Below are 22,604 nucleotides of genomic sequence, written 5' to 3'. Positions count from 1 at the left end.
TTACTGATCTGAAAATTGAAGAGAGATGCCGAGAGATCATGGACAACTATGAGCAAAGAATAAATAGTATAGAAATCGCCATAGAAAAGAAATGTAATAAAAAAGAAGAAAGAGAAATAGTAAGCCAGGAGATTATAAAACATAAATGTGACGAGGAAAGAGTAAGAGAAATAGCTAAAGAAGAAGCCTTGAATGGAGGGGCAGTAGTTAATATTGTATCCGAGGATATTGAAGGTGGAATGCTACCAAATCAAGGAACAGTAACCACAGTACTAGAGGAAATAAATGAGAGAAAAACAAGGGAAAATAACCTGATCATATTTGGGATAACAGAAAATGAGTCGGAAAATAAACAAGAAAGAATAGAACATGATGTAGAGAATATAGTCCAACTCTTTAAAGATGCCAAGATAACATTGGATATTGAAAACATCAGAAAAACACAAAGACTAGGGAAATATGATCAAGAAAAAACTAACAGACCTCTATTAGTCCATTTGAAGAGCATAGACTCAAAACAAACTCTATTTAGAAACATGCATAATATTAGATCATATCCCAAATACCAAAAAGTAAATGTAAGCAATGACCTTACTAAAAGTGAGAGAGAAGAAGAAAAGAGGCTGTGGACTGAGGCAAAAAAACTTCAAGAGAACAACTCGGGGGACTTCCTGTTCAAAGTGCGGGGACCGCCATGGGAGAGGAAAGTAGTAAAAATAAAAAAGTGAAAAGAGAGACAAAAAATGTAAATATAAATGTACAAAAGAAGGGAAAGGTTTTTAACGGCAATGTAAATAACTTTACAGTTCTACCCAAATTGAACTGTTTTTATACTAATGCAGATCAGCTATTCAACAAAATGTCAGAATTGATCGTTCGTACAAGAGACAACAAACCAAATATCATTGGTATAACAGAAGTAAAACCGAAAGCTAATAGATATAAACCACCAACAGCGGATATTCAATACCAGAGGTAGGAAATTACAAAATGTTTGAGAAAAACATAAAGTCAGATGAAGGACGAGGCCTTTTAATGTATGTAGACTCCAACCTAGAAGCTACAGAAATTACAATGAAGACAGAGTTTCAGGAAAATATATTTATAAGGTAAAACTTAATCAAAATGACAAACTCCTTGTGGGTCTGATATATAGAACCCCATCCACCAGTTCCAAGGAATACAATGATAAGCTAGTAAACCTAATGTCAGAGGCAACATATATGGGGTACTCCCACATACTCATTATGGGAGATTTTAATTATCCTGAAATAAATTGGGAAACATGGAACACAAAGGGGGATAGACCAAATAGCATTGAAAATAAATTTCTGGAAGCACTACAAGACAATTTTCTGTACCAACACAATGGAGAGGAGCTGACACACCCCATACACTTGATTTACTAATTACAAACGAAGAAGAGATGATTTCAAACCTAAAATATATGAGCCCGCTTGGAAAAAGTGACCACTGCGTCCTATACTTTGATTTTAACTGTTATGTAAATATAAAAAGAGCACTGAGAATAGCTAATCTGTTCAATCATGGAAATTACAAAGATTTTATTCAAGAGCTGAATAAAATAGACTGGCATAATAAGCTTAATGCTGAAAATTCTATTGATAAAAATTGGAATTATTAATCATTTCATGCATTTTAAAAGAATTAGAGAGCAGATTTGTACCAACAAAAACTAAAACTAAGACACAAATAGGAAAAAAGAGAAATGTATTCCCAATAGACAAAAAAAAAAAAAACGAGAGAGTTAATTAGAAGGGAAAATATTCTATCCAAAAAATTATAACTAAACAAGATCCAGAAACAAGAGCTGAATACAATAAAGTCAGAAACCAGGCCAAAACATCAGTCAATAAACAAAAGAAATTCTTCGAAAAAGGATTATCTGAAAATGCCAAAAGAAACCCAAAGGCTATATGGAGCTACATAAAATCCAAATCAAAGACCAGGGAAGGTATAGGTGACCTACATGTAGATACAGAAGATGTAAAATCCGAAAAAAACAGATGACAATAAACAAAAGGCTGAGATACTATCAGAGTATTTTACAAGCGTATTCACTAATGAACCACAAGGCAATATTCCAGAGCCTAAGCATATTCCATTAGATAAAAAAATAGAGGATTTAAAAATTGGCATTTATTTGGTTTTGAAACACTTACAGAAACTAAAAACGGATAAATCACCCGGCCCTGATAATCTACACCCAAGACTGCTGTTTGAAGTCAAAGAAGGTATAGCTGAACCACTTGGCATCATTTTTAGCAAATCTTTAACACAAAAAGTAGTTCCAAAAGATTGGAAAAGCGCCCTAGTGAGTGCAATATTCAAAAAAGGGAATAAATCACAAGCTAAAAATTATAGACCAGTAAGTCTTACATCAGTCGTCTGTAAAATAATGGAGAAAATTATAAGAGAACATATAATTAGTTACATGAAAGAAAATAAACTATTTTCAAACAAACAATACGGTTTTATCTCACGGAGATCGACATCACTACAACTATTAGAGGTAATAGATAAATGGACAGAAGCTATAGACAATGGCTATGAGATTGACTGCATATATACAGACTTCATGAAAGCCTTTGATACAGTACCCCACAGACGACTCGTTAAGAAAATCGAAAATTTTGGGATAACTAGATATAGGAAGATGTGGTGTGAGTGCCAATGAGACAACTCTCCATACAAATAACAATTTAAAAAGTAATCCATTCCTAGAGTGGATTACAGATTTTCTATCGTATAGAAAACAACGAGTATCAGTTAATGGGGAAACATCAGAGTGGAAAGATGTAACATCAGGAATTCCACAAGGCTCAGTATTAGGTCCCCTGTTATTTGTTCTACACATAAATGATTTGCCAGATTGCCTACTTATTCGCGGATGACACACAAATCTTCAGAATTATTGAAAGCAAATCAGATCAAATTATATTGCAAGATTATCTAAAAAATCTCGAGAAATGGAGTAATACATGGCTGTTGAAGTTCCAACCAGAAAAATGCAAATACATAAATATAAGTAGAGGGGTAAGAGAAGATAAGACAAGTTACAAACTATTAGGTCATGATATAAGCAAATGTAAAGAAGAGAAAGATATTGGAGTAGTAATTGATGAAGATTTAACCTTTGAAAAACACATATGCGAAAAACTCAAAGCTATTTCAACTGTTGCTGCAATTAGAAGGACATTTAAAAACTTAAATGAAAAAATCTTCATACCTCTATACAAAACATTAGTGGAACATACTTAGACTATGCTAGTTCTGTATGGGCACCTTTTAAAAAGAAATCAATTGACAAAATAGAAAATGTACAAAAAAGGGCAACACGACAGATACCAGGATTCAATAAACTGAGCTACCCGGAAAGACTGAAAAAACTTAAGCTGCCAACATTGTCATATAGAAGGGTCCGAGGGGACATGATTGAGACATACAAGATACTAAATGGTAATTACGATCCAGAAACGAGTTCATTCCTTAAATTAATTTCAAGCACTGAACATAGACATAGCACAAGAGTAAACAGTAATAAAATCATTCACCAACGATTCAAAACAAGTCTGAGAAAAACAGTTTTTCTGTAAGAATAGCCAAATTATGGAACAAGTTACCGGATAAAGTAACTAAAGCGCCATCTATAAACTCATTCAAAAATAGACTAGATAGATACTGGGAGTACGAAGAAATCTATTATTCTGATTATCGAGCTGAATTAACCGGAAGCAGCATCAGAAATAATGGAGACAATAATCAATTATATGAGTCTGGTGAAGAGGAACCGTGAGGATCCTGTACTGGAAAACATCATTAAGTATCATTAAGTAAGTAATAACAACGTACACACATGTTGGCGTATGAATACACAACGTCATAGTGGGCGTGTCGCCATAAAAATTGACAACATTGAAAATAAAGGTAATACTTTTAACCAATCAGAAGACAGTAAATACACCAAATTTATTTATTTGTTAATAAAACTAAAGATGTACACGTTAAGCCTTTCAAAAAAGGTTCGGATAGCTTCGCACTATCATAAAGTATGTACATATGAATGAAGCAAACATTAACACGGTGGTTTGAAGCACCAAGAAACCACCGTGTTAATTTTTGAACCGTCCGTCCTTCTGTTCGTTCTTCCATCCGTCCTTCCATTTGTCCTCCCGTCCGTTCCAAAAGTATTTTCACATATTATAAGCAATTGTTTATTGTTTTGCTTGTAGGTTTTTGGATCTATCGTAAATTATATAATATAAAATATTAAAAAGAAGAATGTGTCTGAGGACACGAATGCCCCCGCTCAAGCTTGCTTATAATATGTGAAAATACTTTTGGAACGGACGGGAGGACAAATGGAAGGACGGATGGAAGAACGAACAGAAGGACGGACGGTCAAGGGTAACACGTAATTTCCTTATTCGCCTAGCGGTAAGGGCATACAAAGGGGAGACTATACCAAGAGGGAACAAAAACCATACGTCGAAGGAAAACAGACAACACGAAAAATTATTATACCAAAAGAAAAAAACGAGCAGAAAAACAACAGTCCACAATAAATTAAAATCTAAAGATTTGAAAACACAAATTCCCACAAATACCGCGGATGAACAAACAAGTCCACAAAATAAGTAACAAACAACTGAAGATTTTGCAACACAAACTTCACCAAATTATTTTTTAATTTCTAAACTTATACTCGAATAATATATAAGAATTATTTTTAAATTCTATTTGAGGTAGTTAAATATAATACTTTTAATATATGCATTTGTATACAAAAACAGATCAAAATCAATTTTGTTTATTACAAACAGTTTCGTGAAGTCTCTATTAAAAGTCATAGCACCAGAAGGGGCGTCAACAAGTCAATGGTTCTTGTTCGGTACTTCTTCCGAGATTGTCCAGTCCGGCGAGAGTCGATTGATATTTCCCCGTTGGTCTGCAGAAATTCCTCTTATTCTCGTTCCATCCATTGTATAAACGAGTGTTCCATCTGATTTTATACAGTATAGGTTATAATCAGTCTTGACTGTTATGTGCCGTGTTAATTTATCGTACAAAATACGCCAACAGATCGGGTATCTTGAGTCGGGGAAATGTATATTTTTGCAAAATGGAGCCATCAGTCTTCAGTGTTTTGACTCTAGAAAATCATCCTATGACAATTTGATCTTTAACAGCAGTTATGATACAACAATTAAATTCAACATCAACTTTCATATCCACTGTGAAGTTTGTAGTATTAACGAACTGTACTGATGTCTCCTCAGGTATTGTAACAACTGCTGTATCTGTTTCCGGTATCACAGCGACACCACAAGGTCTACTAGAAAATCTTATTTCCGTCTGAAAATCTTTGCAATCTCTGTAGACAAAGAGTTTAGGATTTTGATATTGATAATTGCTAAGCAGTAACCTGTTGTCCCTATTAACGGCCACACCATAAAGTTCGTACTTTACCCCGGACTTCAGAGTTATTTCGCTTTCCTTCTCGAATCCTGTTTTGATTTATCTATAAAGCTTTGAGCTTGCTGTAATTTCTTTGGATTATGATTCCACTGGATTTCACATGGTCTGGTTGTAGTTACTACCTTCCCAAATGGTTCCAGTGACATATTTTGACTTTCTTCTAATGTTATGTTAATTTCTTGTATTTTGGATATCATATCTCGAACATTGCCCTTGAACCTTTGTAGGTTAATTGCCTGTTGATGTAAAGTCACAAAAAGTGATTGTCTGTACCATTTTCCTCCAGAAAACAAACTTTGTTTTCATTTTCTTTCAATCTTGTCGATAACTTAGTTATTTCTTTCCTTTCTTCGTTGATAGCAGCCTCATGTTTCGTCTGAAGAGACGTTAATTCGGTTATCAATTCATTTTCTAAATCATCATTTTTTTCCGCAGGTATTTGCGCTAATGTTGTACCCAACTGTTGGAGTATATCTGCCATCTGTTTTGTCAGTGAGTTGATGTTTGCGTCCCTGTTATTGTTCACTGATCTAACACCTTAGTAAGATGAATAATTTTTTGCCTAATATCGGTCAATGATGCAGAGCTTTTCACATCTTTTGATGCAAGTTCTAACGACATAAAATTTTGACATGTTTAATGGTTACTAGAAACGCATATTCCACAACACAAAACATCGTGGTGTATACAGAAATAATCTATAAGCATTTCCGGGTGATCATCGCAATTATTCCCTTCGGTATACATGGTAGAGGTTGTCAATAGATTGAGATTATGTGATCCTTTATACGGACGTGTGAGTCTGTGCGGCCCATGCGGAGCATTTTATATATTTTAAATTACCGTCTGAATAGTTTCATGTTGAACGTTCAGTATGTGTTTGCTGTGTTTTACTTAGTTCTTGTGGTGTTCAACCAAAAGTTGGGCAAACAACTGTCAATGAACAACCACCATCGATAGATTGGCATAGTCTGTTTTGTCAGCAGGATAATAATTACTGACCTATTTACTGTATATTTACGCAACGAAAGTAACCGTTTAAATGTCTAGGCTTTTATCACAATTAGATATGGAGAAACCTGCTTGTAAAAAAATATGAGATGTGGTATGATTGACAATGAGAAAAAAATCCATAAAACACTGCATGCCTAATTGATACATACATGAACTGAAAATACTGGTGTTATATACTTCGATTTAAAAATTACTGCCCTTGTATGGTGTAAACTTCCCCAAAAAAACGTGTATGGTGTAATGGTGTAATGGTGTATGGCATATGGTGCAATGGTGTAAGGTGTATGGTGCTATGGTGTATGGTGTAAGGGGAATGGTGTAATGGTGTAATGATGTTTGAGGCATGATGTGATTGTGTAACGTGCAATCAGGAACGGTGTGAATGATGGTGTATGACATTTCAATGGTTGAAAACGAAGTTCTTTTTATTTTATTTTTTGTATTGTAAACATAAACAATAATAATAACCTTAATATTTGAAATTTGATTGCATTATGGGTAATTTCGGATCGTGTAGATAGAATGGGGAAGAGTGTATTGTGTAATGAGTAAGGTGTATGGTGCAAAGGTGTAACGTGTATGGTGTAATGGTACAAGGTGTATGGATGGTGTAATGGTGTATCAAATTTACTTTAATCTTTAAGAGTTCCTAATATGACATCAATGATTGGCGCAGCTTGATACAACCACAGTGGTCGAACTCTGAACGATTGGGGACAGTATGGACACAACATTCAAGCTTGATACATCTCTGAATTTGGATTGTGATTAAATTTTTGACACAGCATAGATTTCCGACACAGAATGCATGTGGTCTAATGAACTATTTTTTTTTAATTTACCTATTATGGTCAAATATCAAAAATCTAAATACATGGCTTGATTCAGCATATCAAAGAATCCAAAGAATTTAATTTTTGATGAAATCAAACAAAGATTAATTTTTGACCCATTTGACCTCAATGCGGACCAATTTGATAACAACCCAAAAACAAAAATCTTAATACATGGTTAGGTTAAACACATAAATTCAATTTTGTTGAAATCAAACCAAGTTAAATTTTGGATCCCAATTTGAATCAATTTTTGTTAGAATCAAACTAAGTTTAATTTGGACCCTTTGAACCTTAATGTAGACCAATTTGAAAACGGGACTCAAAATTATAAAATCTAAATATACGGCTAGATTCGGCATATCAAAGAACCTCAACAATTTAATTTTGGACCCTTTGGACCTCATGTAGACCAATAAAAAAGAGCCTAAATTTCAAAAACGTAATACACGGTTGAATTCAGCATATAAAAGAACCCCAAGACATCAAGAAGAAAACCTCATTGAAATTGAAATCTATAGTGCAACAAGTTATCTTATTGACCCCAAATTGAAATACATATGAACGATGTATAACAATTGCTCGAGTCTATTTCCGGTTACTGATTAACCCAGGCCCCCTCCATTTGCTCATCTGAATGCCTGTAATGCAGTAGTTTTCGTTTGTTGTAGTATATCATGTATATCGTTTTTGTTTTTCGTTCATTGTTTTTTGCATAAATGACTTAAAATTAGGCCGTAAGATTTCTCGTTTGAATTGCTTCTCATATGTCATTTCATGACCTTTTATAGCTTATTACGCGTTATGGAATTTGCTCATTGTTGGAGGTCGTTTGGTTACCTATAGTTGTTTACTTATACATATGTCTTTATGGCTCTGTTTGAGAGTTGTCTCATTTTCAATTATTTAACTGTGAAATCTTTTAAGTTTCATATCTTTCATGTCTTTAATTAATCATTTATTTAATATAAAAATGGTTAAAAGCAATACAAAATTCGTATACAGCATGATTCTTAAGTTATGATCACGTATAGAAGACCCTTATAGAAAAAGATATTTTATTTTCAATTATGGGCCCCAAAGGGCATAAACAGTACAACATCAATAATTTCTTACTTACGAAATAAATGGTCAAGACTATTTTTTTTAATAAAGATAAGATTTTATGGAATTTCTGTAAGGTGGAACAGATAAAAATTTACGGACATATATCGCACCATCCATGTAACAACAGGTTAGGATTTAATAATGAATAAATACATGACTAGAACAATGTACTATATATGTCTATTTAAAACTAACAGTTATCAGTGTCGGGTCCAGAACTTTTCCTAAGGAGGAGGCCGCTGACATACGTAAGGGGGGGGGGGGGGGCGCTCCAGTCATGCTTCAATGATTCCCTATATAATCAACCAAAATTTTCCCACGAAAAGGGGAGGGGCGGGCCCCCCAGCCCCCCTGGATCCGCCTATGGTTATAAGATGTAGAGAGTATGAAAACTATGTTTAACAATTGGTGTATTTTCGTCAGTTAAAATGAATGTATTTATAATTACTCACCTAAGCTACATGGTAGGTTTAATCAGTTGTGTATTATATATTGTATGAAAAGCCGTACAGCACAGATCAATAACGCTATGAACGTAACGGTAATACATTTTGTATTTCATATATTTGGTTTTGATGTTATATTTGTTATTCTCATAGGATTTTGTCTAATGCCTAGTCCGTTTCTGTGTGTGTTATATTTTAATGTTGTGTCGTTGTTCTCCTCTTATATTTAATGCGTTTCCCTCAGTTTTAGTTTGTTACCCCGATTTTGTTTTTTGTCCATGGATTTATGAGTTTTGAACAGCCGTATACTACTGTTGCCTTTATTTGTTCTTCTTCTCTAGTTATACCAACCGATATTTCTCTCTCTCAGTGGATTTATTCAGTGTTTACATACTGTAGAACAATACTATTGCATGATTAACTTTGAATGTGGTGATAAAATAAAAATGTGTTTGTTGAGGGTCTGGATGGGGACATATAATTATGTATTTATTTTTCAGGTCATTGTTCTCTATTCCTTATATTTAGCACTTCATTGTTTTATTATCTATATATTGTTTTGTCCATTTTTTATTCTTTTTATCAACGTTTCTCTATTCATTTTTATCAGTTTTTCTCTATTTTTTATTCTTTTTTTCAATTTCTTTTTCACTATTCTTAAAATTCTTGTTCTCTGTTCGCTTAGTTCTGGGTTTAAGTAACTATTTATTCTGCGTTTGGGTATCCTGCGTGTAACGTCGGTTAATAGTTTGATTCAGTTGCTTTTGCTTGATGGGGGACTTACAATTATGTATTTATTGTTCTATTCGTTACACGTTTTACCCATTGTTCTCTATTCCCTATATTTTAGCACCTCATTGTTTTTTATTCTTCATATTTTTTCTCCATTTTCTCTATTCTTCATTCTTTTTCTCCATTTTCTCTATTCTTTATTCTTTTGTATTATTTTTGTCTCTCTATTTGTTAGAACTATTACCCATAAGTATCTTAGTTGGCACACCTTTTTGGAAATTCGGGTCCTTAATTCTCTCCAACTTTGTACTTGTTTGGCTTTATAACTATTTTGATCCGAGCGTCACTGATGAGTCTTATGTAGACGAAACGCGCGTCTGGCATAAAAATTATAATCCTGATACCTTTGATAACTACAAAATGTTTAAGTTCTGGTTTTGAGCTTTTTTCCTGATTGCCAAATCAATACAGCTTGATTCAAAAGACCCCCACCTGAGATTATTGATGACTATAATACATGAAACATGTACATGTATATCGTGTAAAGTAGCAGAAAGTCTACTTGAAATGTGGATGTCTTTTTTGGAATTTACACAGAAAGCTGACTTCAAACAAGACTCTATATCAAAAACTATGTCGATTTCAGTTTTCCTATCACCAACTTTCCGTTTCTCAGTTATTAACGGGCCACATCGGTATTACCCTACATTTGCTACAATTCTCGTTAATTTCTTTTCTTTCTTTCTTACTAATTTCATATATTTTTTTATGTTGACTAAAACCAGCCAGTTAACTGTTTGCCCTTCCTCAGATGTCAGTATAATGGCAATCTCTTAGTTATAATAGTAAATTGTTAAATGGGCAAAATTGACAAAAAAGGAAGGGACATGTAGCAAGTCTAATATTACCCATAAACATACGATTCCCATACAAATATAAAGACTTTAATTATAATTAGACGATTTAGTCGACCTTTCTAGTGAGTAAAATGAATATAACATGATGTGTGGACAAAATCAAAGTTTTGAAAAGTTTAACTTGAAATTTTAATTATTGTAATTGAAGATTTTTTAGCAGATCTTTATTTTATACTTTTTAATTAAAATCCTCTAATGACGGATACCACAATTGGAGATAAACCTCATTAGGATATTTTGAATGCGGTCTCTATAGAAATAAGATTACATTATTATTCCCGATAGTATATATAACACTTATATATATGTTATAATATTAAATAATAACAACAATTATCAGGTAAAGCATAAACACTAGAGATTTAACCTCTATTTGACCATATCACCTGTAAGTATAAATTTATACATATTATTTTAGTTAGATTGTGTATTGAGATCAGCTGCGAATGATCATTTAACAGCACAAGGAATTTTATGATTGTTTCTGTAAAATAATGATAGCTGCTTTAGTTGTATCAAACTAAAACGTTTTGTCAAACAACTTGATGAGATAAACAATATTAAATCCAGACATTTGTTTTTTTAACTGTTATAACAATTTATTTTATTATTTTTAATTCTAATAACATTAAATAAAAGGTATTCGTTCAAGATGATAGTTACATTGATGATGTTTATGAATGTATCTATTATGATATTAGATATTACTATATTTTTATTTGCATATATCAATATATTTCGCTGATCAAATTGCAGTTGGTTAGTATATATCTAGATACAATATGTCATGCCTCAATTCCCCGAGACTAGTACACATGTTTGTTCAGGGATCAGTTGGAGTCAGTACAGATACAGTTAAGTCAGCTTCATATCTTGACTTACATCTAGAAATTGACAATGAGGGTCGGTTGAAGACAAAACTTTACGACAAAAGAGATGATTTCAGCTTTCCAATTGTGAACTTTCCATTTCTAAGTAGCAACATTCCAGCAGCACCTGCATACGGGGTATATATCTCTCAATTGATACGATATTCCCGTGCTTGCATTTCCTATCATGATTTTCTTGATAGAGGGTTACTGCTCACAAGGAAGCTATTAAATCAAGAGTTCCAAATGGTGAAGTTGAAATCATCCCTTCGTAAATTTTACGGACGCCATCACGAGCTGGTTGACCGTTATGGAATAACCATTTCACAAATGATATCGGATATGTTCCTCACGTCGTAACTACAATCCCCTTCCCTTTCATGAATTTGACCTACCGAATTAGACTATTTACCGGATTTGTAATCACATAAGCAACACGACGGGTGCCGCATGTGGAGCAGGATCTGCTTACCCTTCCGGAGCACCTGAGATCACCCCTAGTTTTTGGTGGGGTTCGTGTTGTTTATTCTTTAGTTTTCTATGTTGTGTCATGTGTACAATTGTTTTTCTGTTTGTCTTTTTCATTTTTAGCCATGGCGTTGTCAGTTTGTTTTAGATTTATGAGTTTGACTGTCCCTTTGGTATCTTTCGTCCCTCTTTTGAAGTACGCCTTCGGGTGCGGGATTTTCTCGCTGTGTTAAGACCCATTGAATTGGTAGTTTTGTTCTCTTGATCGGGTCGTTGTGTCATTGACACATTCCCCATTTCCATTCCCAAATTTATATTGAGGACAAGAAAAAATGAAGATAGATATATATATAATTAGAAGGTTCAGTAATAGTGGTTATACGGGTTGAAAGTCGTTCAACTTGGACCCCCAATACGAAATGAGGGATAACTGGATATAGTCTGAAGTTTAGGCAACCTACGAACAACACTACGGGTTGTTACATGTGTTCTTAACGAGCGGGAAGCGTGAAACTCTCTTTGCACGAGCCATCAGAATAGACGCAAGCTTCTTCATACAGATGAAAACCGTAAGAAAAGACTCACAATTTAACCGAGTTATTCAATCTCCGTACAGTGCTCGTTTCCTTTCCATATACTTAGATATTAGTGCTCGTTTCCTTTCCATATACTTAAATATTAAGTGTAGTGATACGAAGTAAGTGAGGAATGGATGTGAGCTTTATGCTGGAGATTGCGACTTATTATGGCCTCAGAACAGAGGGAAATGAAAAAAAACATTATAAAGAAAAGATTTGTATAGATGATAACATATATAATATTCAACCTGTTGTAACCATTATGTCATTATAATTTGATTGACCACTACAGAATATCTGTGATTCCGATGAAAACATATCTATAACACTAAAATTACGAGGTCTAATTTGTCAGCCGTCATCGGGTAAAAACGACAAATCAATGAATTCAACTCTATAAATAGCTAATATAGGACAATGGTGTAGATTAAAAATTACACCACTCCAGACCCTTTTGTTTTCCACATAATTAATATTGCCAATAATTAACAACTTCCGGGTCGAATCCGATACCGATACCAATAATATATTCACCTGTTACCTATTACCTTATCTGTACGTTCCGCATTTGACAGGCGCACCACCAAACGGTGTATTTATGATTTTGCTATATACACGGGCCATAATCAAAGGGTATGTTCCGCATTTGACAGGCGCAACACCAAGCGGTGTATTTAGGATTTTGCTATATACACGGGTCATAATCAAAGGGCCGACACTACTTAATTCAATCTTTGTCAACATTTTCTCTATTGTAGTTTTATTTAGCAATCAGCAAGACTTAAAGGGTACGTTTCGCATTTGACAGGCGCACCACCAAACAGTGTATTTAGGATTTTGCTATATACACGGGTCATAATTAAAGGGTACGTTCCGCATTTGACAGGCGCACCACCAAACGGTGTATTTAGGATTTTGCTATATACACGGGTCATAATCAAAGGGCCGACACTACTAAATTCAATCTTTGTCAAATTTTTCCCTATTGTAGTTTTATTCAGCAATCAGCAAGACTTTCTAAGATAACTAATATGGGACAATGATGGCGTCCGTAAAATTTACGAAGGGATGATTTCAACTTCACCATTTGGAACTCTTGGTTTAATAGCTTCCTTGTGAGCAGTAAACCTCTATCAAGAAAATCAGGATAGGAAATGCAAGCACGGGAATATCGTATCAATTGAGAGATATATACCCCGTATGCAGGTGCTGCTGGAATGTTGCTACTTAGAAATTGAAAGTTCACAATTGGAAAGCTGAAATCATCTCTTTTGTCGTAAAGTTTTGTTTTCAACCGACCCTCATTGTCAATTTCTAGATGTAAGTCAAGATATGAAGCCGACTTAACTGTATCTGTAGTATCCTTTATCTCTAGTTCGATTGGATAGATGCGTTCCACATAGTCACCAAATTTTGAATTGTTTAGTGAAAGAACATCATCTATATAGCGGAAAGTAGAATTAAAGGATATAGCTAACTTCTTATCTTTCTTCCTAAGAAGTTCCTGCATGAAGTCAGCCTCATAATAATAAAGAAACAAGTCGGCGAGTAGAGGGGCACAGTTTGTTCCCATTGGAATGCCGACAGTATGTTGAAAAACACGTCTTCCGAACGTAACAAATAGGTTGTCAATCAAGAAATCAAGCATCTTGATAATATCAGTTTCAGAGAATTTTTTGTTTGAATCAGAGTGATTCTTTACAAAGTAGGATTTATCCTAGTCTAAAACAGTCTTAACCCATGATGTGATTGTTTGAGCTTTTGATATTCCCATTTGATTAGGGACTTTCCTTTTTTGAACTTTCTTTCAGTTCATTTTTTATACTGTGATTTTGTCTTTTATACCTTGTCTTGTTTTGAAAGGGTTCGGATTTTTAATTTTCGAGTTTAGTGAGCTCTTTTTTTTTCTTTCGTATAGTCATTATTTTTTCTTCTTCATAAAAAGAGAAGAACAAGTCAGTAACAGTCTGCATGATGCTTGAAAGAAGCTGAATATTTTAATACATGCATATTACTTTGTCTCAAGGACATTTCCTATCATGATTTTCTTGATGCTCACAAGGAAGCTATTAAATCAAGAGTTCCAAGTGGTGAAGTTGACATCATCTCTTCGTAAATTTTACGGACGCCATCACGAGTTGGTCGACCGTTATGGAATAACCGATTCAAAAATGATATCGGATATGTTCCTTTACAGTCCCCTTCCCTTTCATAAATGTGACCTACCGAATTAGACTATTTACCGGATTTGTTATCTCATAAGCAACACGACGGGTGCTACATGTGTAGCAGGATATGCTTGACCTTCCGGAGCACCTGAGATCACCCGTAGTTTTTGGTGGGGTTCGAGTTGTTTATTCTTTAGTTTTTTATGTTGTGTTATGTGTACTATTGTTTATCTGTTTGTCATTTTCATTTTTAGATTGATGGGTTTGACTGTCCCTCTGGTATCTTTGGTAATATACTCATTGTTATACCGAAAGCTAAGAACCCTGCTTTTCATATCGATTACCTCTAGCATTACTGAACCGACGTTGCTCGTTGGAATTCTAAATAAAGGCAACAGTAGTATACCACTGTTAGAAAGTTATAAATCGATTTGGAGAAAGCAAATCCGGGTTACAATAAAAAACCGAAGGAAAAACATCAACTATAAGAGGAAAACAATGAAACAACAGAAACATTAAAGTGCAATAAAAAACCAAAAAGACAATGTAAACAATTTCGACATGTCAAGTTTGCTCCATCATATGTGGTTCACGTTCTGTCAATAAAGCCTTTCTAGAATTGTACATCTCACTCAAGATTTTTAAAATAATTATAGTTATATTATTTTAACCACAACTATACAAAAATGATAATCTTGCTTTATAAGTATGATTTGTCAATCTTAACTTATGAAGAAATCAATTCAATAAGTTCAGAAAATAATTGTTTGCTTATTGTATTTCGATTTTTTGCATTTATTTTCAGATGATATAGAGTAAATCATCATATTAATATGAATAAAGTTTTTTTACATAAATTGCTAGACGCAATTTACAAAAAGCAGATGAACAGAGGCTTAGCATGTGTTTTTCTTCTTCTTTTAGAGTCACACTAATTTTGGATTATAAAACCCTAAATATACATATATAAACTGTACATTTCTACACGTATTATCTTGTACATTATTTAAATACATAATTGATTGTTTTGGTGTCTGTTTAGCTGTTTAGCTAACATTATTCTGATATATAATTGGTGAACCACGAGCATATTCTTTAATTAATCTGAATGGAAAACATTGCAATATATAACTGTACCAATTACTATTAATTTCCATATACAAGAATAAACCATTGACACAGAGACGTGTCTCGCATATTGACATGAAATTATAAAAATACAATCTAATGGACAGCAACTTTGCTTGTTAATTAAAACATTGGATCTTAATCTTGTTTACAGGAACTGAAAGTGATCGACAAAACTAAGATGAACAGGCAATAGTGTATTTTTATAGAAAATATCTTTGTTTTTGTAGGTAGTCCTGTCAACATAACTTGAGCATATAAACTTAACATTAAAAAAGCTAATTAATTCACTAACCTACGCTTCAGGCCGGGGCCTCAAAATAGTCTTCAAACAAATATGTATGGACAGTAATGCAACTTCGTACAAAATATCATGGATCTATCACAAGTAGATCATATCGAACCAACATAAGCAGAAACCTTAACATTGAACATATCTAATTCATTCGAAGTCACTGGACCATGTTATAGGGCGAATGGCCTAAAAAAAGTGGTCAAACTGAAATTTACTAACAGTAATGCGACTTCATACAACATATCATTGATCTATTAAAAGAAGATCTCATCAAACTAACTTAAGAACAAATCTTAAGATTGCAAATTGCTAATTATTATAAAGTCAATGGATCATATCATAGGGGACAGGGCCTCATTAAAGTCGTCAGACTGATATATAATGATAGTAATGCAACTTCATACAACATATCATTGATCTCACACAAGTAGTTACTATCAAACCGACTTTTGTTGCAGAAAGCTCGACATAGGGATAGTGATCCGGCGGCGGCGTTAGCTCACTTCTTAAAAGCTTTATATTTTAGAAGGTGGAAGACCTGGATCCTTCATACTTTGTATATAGCCGCTTCATGTTACGAAGTTTCCATCAGTCACATGTCCAATGTCCATGACCTCATTTTCATGGTTCAGTGACCACTTGAAAAAAAAGTTCAAATTTTTTGTAATGTTTTATTATCTCTTGTTATAAGTAATAGGATAACTATATTTGATTGTGCGTACCTTGCAAGGTCCTCATGTCTGTCAGACAGTTTTCACTTGACCTCGACCTCATTTCATGGATCAGTGAACAAAGTTAAGTTTTGGTGGTCAAGTCCATATCTCAGATACTATAAGCAATAGGGCTAGTATATTCGGTGTATGAAAGGACTGTATGGTGTACATGTCCAACTGGCAGGTGTCATCTGACCTTGACCTCATTTTCATGGTTCAGTGGTTATAGTTAAATTTTTGTGTTTTGGTCTGTTTTTCTCATACTATATGCAATAGGTCTACTATATTTGTTGTATGGAATGATTGTAAGGTGTACATGTCTAGCGGGCAGATGTCATGTGACCTTGACCTCATTTTTAGGTTCAGTGGTCAAAGTTAAGTTTTTGGGTTTTGGTCTTTTAATCTAATACTATATGGCATAGGTCAACTATATTTGGTGTATGGAAATATTTTATGAACTTTATGTCAGTCGCGCAGGTTTTATTTGATCGTGACCTCATTTTCACGGTTCATTGCACAGTGTTAAGTTTGTGTTTGGTCTATTTTTCTTAAACTATAAGTAATGGGTCAACTATATATGTTGTATAGAAGCATTGTTAGCTGTACATGTCTGCCTGGCATGGTTCATCTGACCTTGACCTCATTTTCAAGGTTCATTGGTCTTTGTTTAGTTATCTTGGTTAATGTTAAGTTTATGTGACAGTTGTAATAAAGCTTACATTTGTAGCTTTATACTTAGGACTATCAACATAATATCATTGATAAGTATAGAAAGCGAGACATTGCAGCGTGTGCACTCTTGTTTTATATAGATAAGGCCGTTACTTTTCTCCTTTGAATTGTTTTACATTGTCATTTCGGGGCCTTTTATAACTGACTATGCGGAATTGGCTGTGCTCATTGTTGAAGGCCGTACGGTGACCTATAATTGTTAATGTCTATGTCATTTTGGTCTCTTGTAGACAGTTGTCTTATTGGCAATCATACCACATCTTCTTTTTTATATATGTCTCGCTTTCATCGCAGAAGAGACAAAAACAGAGACATCATCCAATAATTGCACATTCAAAATAAAATAGATAATTTATTAGCACTACATTCGGCATGGTTATTTTTTTGCATATAGAACATACATTGGAGAAATTGAGCACTACTTAGAAATATTAATTGCATAACACATAATTTCATAATTACATATACATTTAATTGCAAAACACAACGTACAACAATACTAAAACAATAATAAAAAGGTTTTAAAAAATATAGAAAAAAGTAGGATGACTATTTTTGTCGAGACAACCGATAATACCAGACAGTGTATTAACTGAACTGTAATAAAAAAAATTGCATATATATAGATATTGGGCATACGATTTTCCTTCAGTCTGATTATTTTCATGCTATGAAACTATTTCCTCCAAAACATGACAATGATGAACGGTTTTTGTAAAATATATTACAAAAATATGATTTAAATGGCATTCTATATAAAATATAAATGGATATGTATTCTAGAAGTCAGAAAAAACAACATGGTAACTTTGTAATCAGTCTAAACATAGACGACAAATATGCACATTGCAGCTATATCAATAAAATAAAACATGTTCATTTATAAATAGTATTACCTGTATTATTTCCCAACTAATGTAAATTCCACATATTGGAATTAAGAAAGTATTCGTATTTGTATTTGTTTTCATTTCAGATTTTTTTAAATTGTATTTAAGGTAAAAGAACAGTAAATGGCTTCAGCTTTGTCACATAATTTGATAAAATGAGACATCCAACCTTGACTTGAACTAAAAATCGAAGATAAAAAATAATGCATTGATATCTTTTCTTTTTCTGAAATATTACTGATTGAATTCTTTCAAAATACTAGTAGGTAAAGTATAGAATGTATAGTATGCAAAACTTTAGCAAAATCTGTAAGGAAATTCATTCCTTGTCAAATGTACTTTAAACAAGTTTCAACAAATGCATCATGGGACTGCCTTTACCACACACAAGAAAGATTGTTTAAATAATATTTTCTCAAGAAACAATATCAAAATCAAAATTAGTGCAATATTACTACGTACACGGCCAATCGACTCAAGGCTCTGTTCAGTTATACATTCATGACCGACAATGTAGTCAAAGCTTGGGTAAGATACAAGGGGGACATTCAAAACTCAAATTTATCCTTAGAACATGGAAAAAATCCAACGTTTTCTTATCGGTACAATGAATGTAATACTATATAAACAAACAAAGACTTTAAAATAGTGGAAAAGTGTTTGGTGTAGTGATCAATTACAATGATTTAAAAAAAATATTTGAACAAAGACATCAAATTTTAAGACAGGTTAAAATCTAAACCAACATCATGACACCTTGAACAAATTAGTTGGTGCTGAATATAGTTCACTGGGGTAAAGCTGATGACCGTAACTGCATTCACGGTCATCCCAAGATGTCGGATGAAAAATTAGGTCAGTTTCTGTATTGTCTGTTAAAGTGTTTCTATATCATTTTTTTTAACAAATCATACATTTAAACGATGAAAATTTATAAAAAATTCACACGGAAATCACTAATTACTACAGAGAAATGTGCATGAAACAGGAATTTCGATTTGAAAAAATCGTGAAGATGACCGTAAATCACAATCGAGATGACCGTAACAGAAACAGCGATTCATAACAAGGGTGACCGTAATTGGTTTTAAGATGACCGTAATTTGCAAATGATGACCGTAACTTTTAAAGGATGACCCTCAATTCTAAGAAATATCCGTATTTATATAACTACCTTTTTGTATCAAATGATAAATCGTGTTGGTATAAACATATTAATATGAGAGTATTATCCTATAGATAGAAGAAAATAAGACGTGCTTCAAATACAAAGTTTTCCATATGTATCTTTTTTACGGTAGAGGGTTTAATGTTTAAAATGAATTTGCAAAAAGACATGCAAATAAACAGGTAGGGAAAACATGCTACAAAAGCGCGATAAAATGACACCTTACAAGTATAATGAAAAAAATGCGGAGCACAGCCTCCAACTGCACGACAAAAGATTTTTTTTTATTTCTGGGATTCCTTTTAATGCATTATAATAAATACACATTTTTAAAAATGCCAATGCATGTACACCCATTGATATTATATCGTCTTCCATTTTGTCGTGCAAATAAAATCACAGAAAATATTTTGAAAATATCATACGACTAAACTAGTGAAGGTGAGCTCCAGCAAAGTAGATCCTTAAAATAGTCTTGTACGAATAGCGTATCACAAGGCGGAACGTTGTCAATTTGTATATATACAGAAATGTTATTCATACAGTCAGGATTATACTTCGTCAAAATTATCTCCCCATTACGCCAATTCATGCTCACAATCGTAGATCTGCCAATTTTGCTCTTGAAAACTGACAAATTTATCCACATAGCACCATTATGATCCTTATACTTCAGTTGTATTTTAAAATACAAATGTATCTACTAGCTAATGAGCATCAGTTAATGATCTGCATTGATTCAACTTAAAAATAATGTCTGATCGGATGTCAGGTGGAATTTTCGAAAATTCTTAAGCATTTGAAAAAAAAATCTAATTAAATATTTCGTGGAAGGGCACACTAAATATTTTCAGTGATTGAAGATTATAAACCCTAGTTATCACACACAAGAAAATCATATTTTTTCGAAGATATTTATTTTCATCATCCAAATTAAAAGACTGTCGTCAAGAACTTTTAGAAAAAATAGCTATTCGAACACACCTACTGTTTTTGTGATTCATTAGATAGGTATTTCACTTGACCCATATATTCAATTTTCATCTTTTTGTAGTGTCATTGTTTTAACGGTATAAAGTCAACCTGTAGCTTTGATATATAAAAATGATAGAATCTGAAGCGATATGCTATATCAAATACTCTTGCTTTGTACGTTTTAAAGACAAAATATACACCTCAAACATGCCCTAACATAAAAAGGTGCACTCGATTTTCTCTTTTCGATACAATCGTTACCTATTTTGGGGAATTTTTTCTGGATTCACATAATGGAAGGGCAGACACGAAAATTTCTGAACTAAAAGATTGATATGTTCTCCGTCCCTCGTTAAAAAATTAAATAAATAGGAGGTTAAACATTTTCTACATCCAACTTATAGATACCCATATCGTCGACCTGATATCTTATTGTTTTCATTACTATGTAATAGATAAATTGAAAACTTGTGCAAATGGTGTTTTTAAAATAAAACACTTCGTAATTGAGAAGAAAATTGTCGTTGTATTTGTTTCTATTAACTTTTAAAAATTTTGTCACTATAGTAAACATTACAGTAAATATTTATCGCCTTCTCTAACAAAGAGTTTCGATTCTTTTGTTCTATTTCAAGAGTGTTTCCGCCTGCATATATCAAGACAACTTAAGATTTTAATCTGCTTGCTCTGGAACCATACACATGGGCTCGATTACAGAATATCCATATGTATTATTAATGTTTTTTATGCTCCATTAATTTGCATAATGTTTTTCTGGTCTGTGCGTACGTTCGTCCGTTCGTTTGTCCGTTTGTCAAGCTCAAGTTAAATCAACTTGAAACTTAGTACACATTTTCCCTATGGTATGATCTTTTTAATTCTAATGCCAAATAACAGTTTTATCCCATTTTCACAGTCCACTAAACATAGAAAATGATAGTGTATATGAGGCATCCGTGTACCAGGGACATATTCATGTTTCTTCAAATTTTCGTCGTATCGCTGTCAATTTGTGTTAAAATTTTAACGTCGTTATCAATAAATATTTCATTGTTTACGAGAAATATGCAATTTACTATCATTGTCATAAATCCCAAATACGGCCAATCATACTATAGTTTAAAAAAAGAAATTGATGAAACATATTTATATCCGCCAACCGAGCCCCTATTGAGATCGACAAACTCAACAAAAAGCTTTCAATACAAAAACGGATATTTCTTAGAATTGACGGTCATCCTATAAAAGTTACGGTCGTCCTATTTAAATTACAGTCAGTCTTTACAAATTACGGTCATCCTTGTAAAGTTACGGTCATCTGTTTACCAATCACGGTCATCCTTGTTATATGTTACGGTCATCTTGAAAATATTTTGATTATGATTTACGGTCATCTTCATGATTTTTTCAAATCGAATTTCCCGTTTCATTTACATTTCTCGGAAGTAATTAGTGATTTCCGAGTGATTCTTTTATTAATTTTCATCGTTTCAATGTATGATTTGTAAAGAAAATGATATAGAAACGCTTTAACAGACAATACAGAAACTGACCTAATTTTTCATCCGACATCTTGGGATGACCGTGAATGCAGTTACGGTCATCAGCTTTACTCCAGTGATAGTTGTTAACAATATAATTCAGTATTCAAGTAGTTGTTGAGAAAGACAATATACATTGTTTAAATGAGATTTTTAAAAATACTTGTTTTGAAAATAATGGATAAGGAATGCTAGTTCAAATACTCAAATTTTCTACATAATAATAAGACACTTTTAAACAAACAGTCTGAATGTAACAGTAAACAATTAAGCCTTTCTCTTTTTATCGTTTACACATGACGCCATACGACTTTTTCATTTCTTTGTCGTAAATAGTTCTCGATGATGTATATCCTTATTTCTAATAGTTTGTTTTACACCAGCTCCTTTTCCTAATATTTAACTATGATAGTCTCCTAGATCTTCCCTAACACTAAACTGTCAGATGTGATCCCCCACTATCATTACATACATTAGCCTAGTTAACAATCCATCCTTTGTATTTAAGTTAATCTGCTATCTTCTCATTCC

This window comes from Mytilus edulis, chromosome 6, assembly GCF_963676685.1.
Source record: "Mytilus edulis chromosome 6, xbMytEdul2.2, whole genome shotgun sequence".
Classification (NCBI taxonomy): Eukaryota; Metazoa; Mollusca; class Bivalvia; order Mytilida; family Mytilidae; genus Mytilus; species Mytilus edulis.
Note: the sequence above shows the minus strand (reverse complement) of the source record.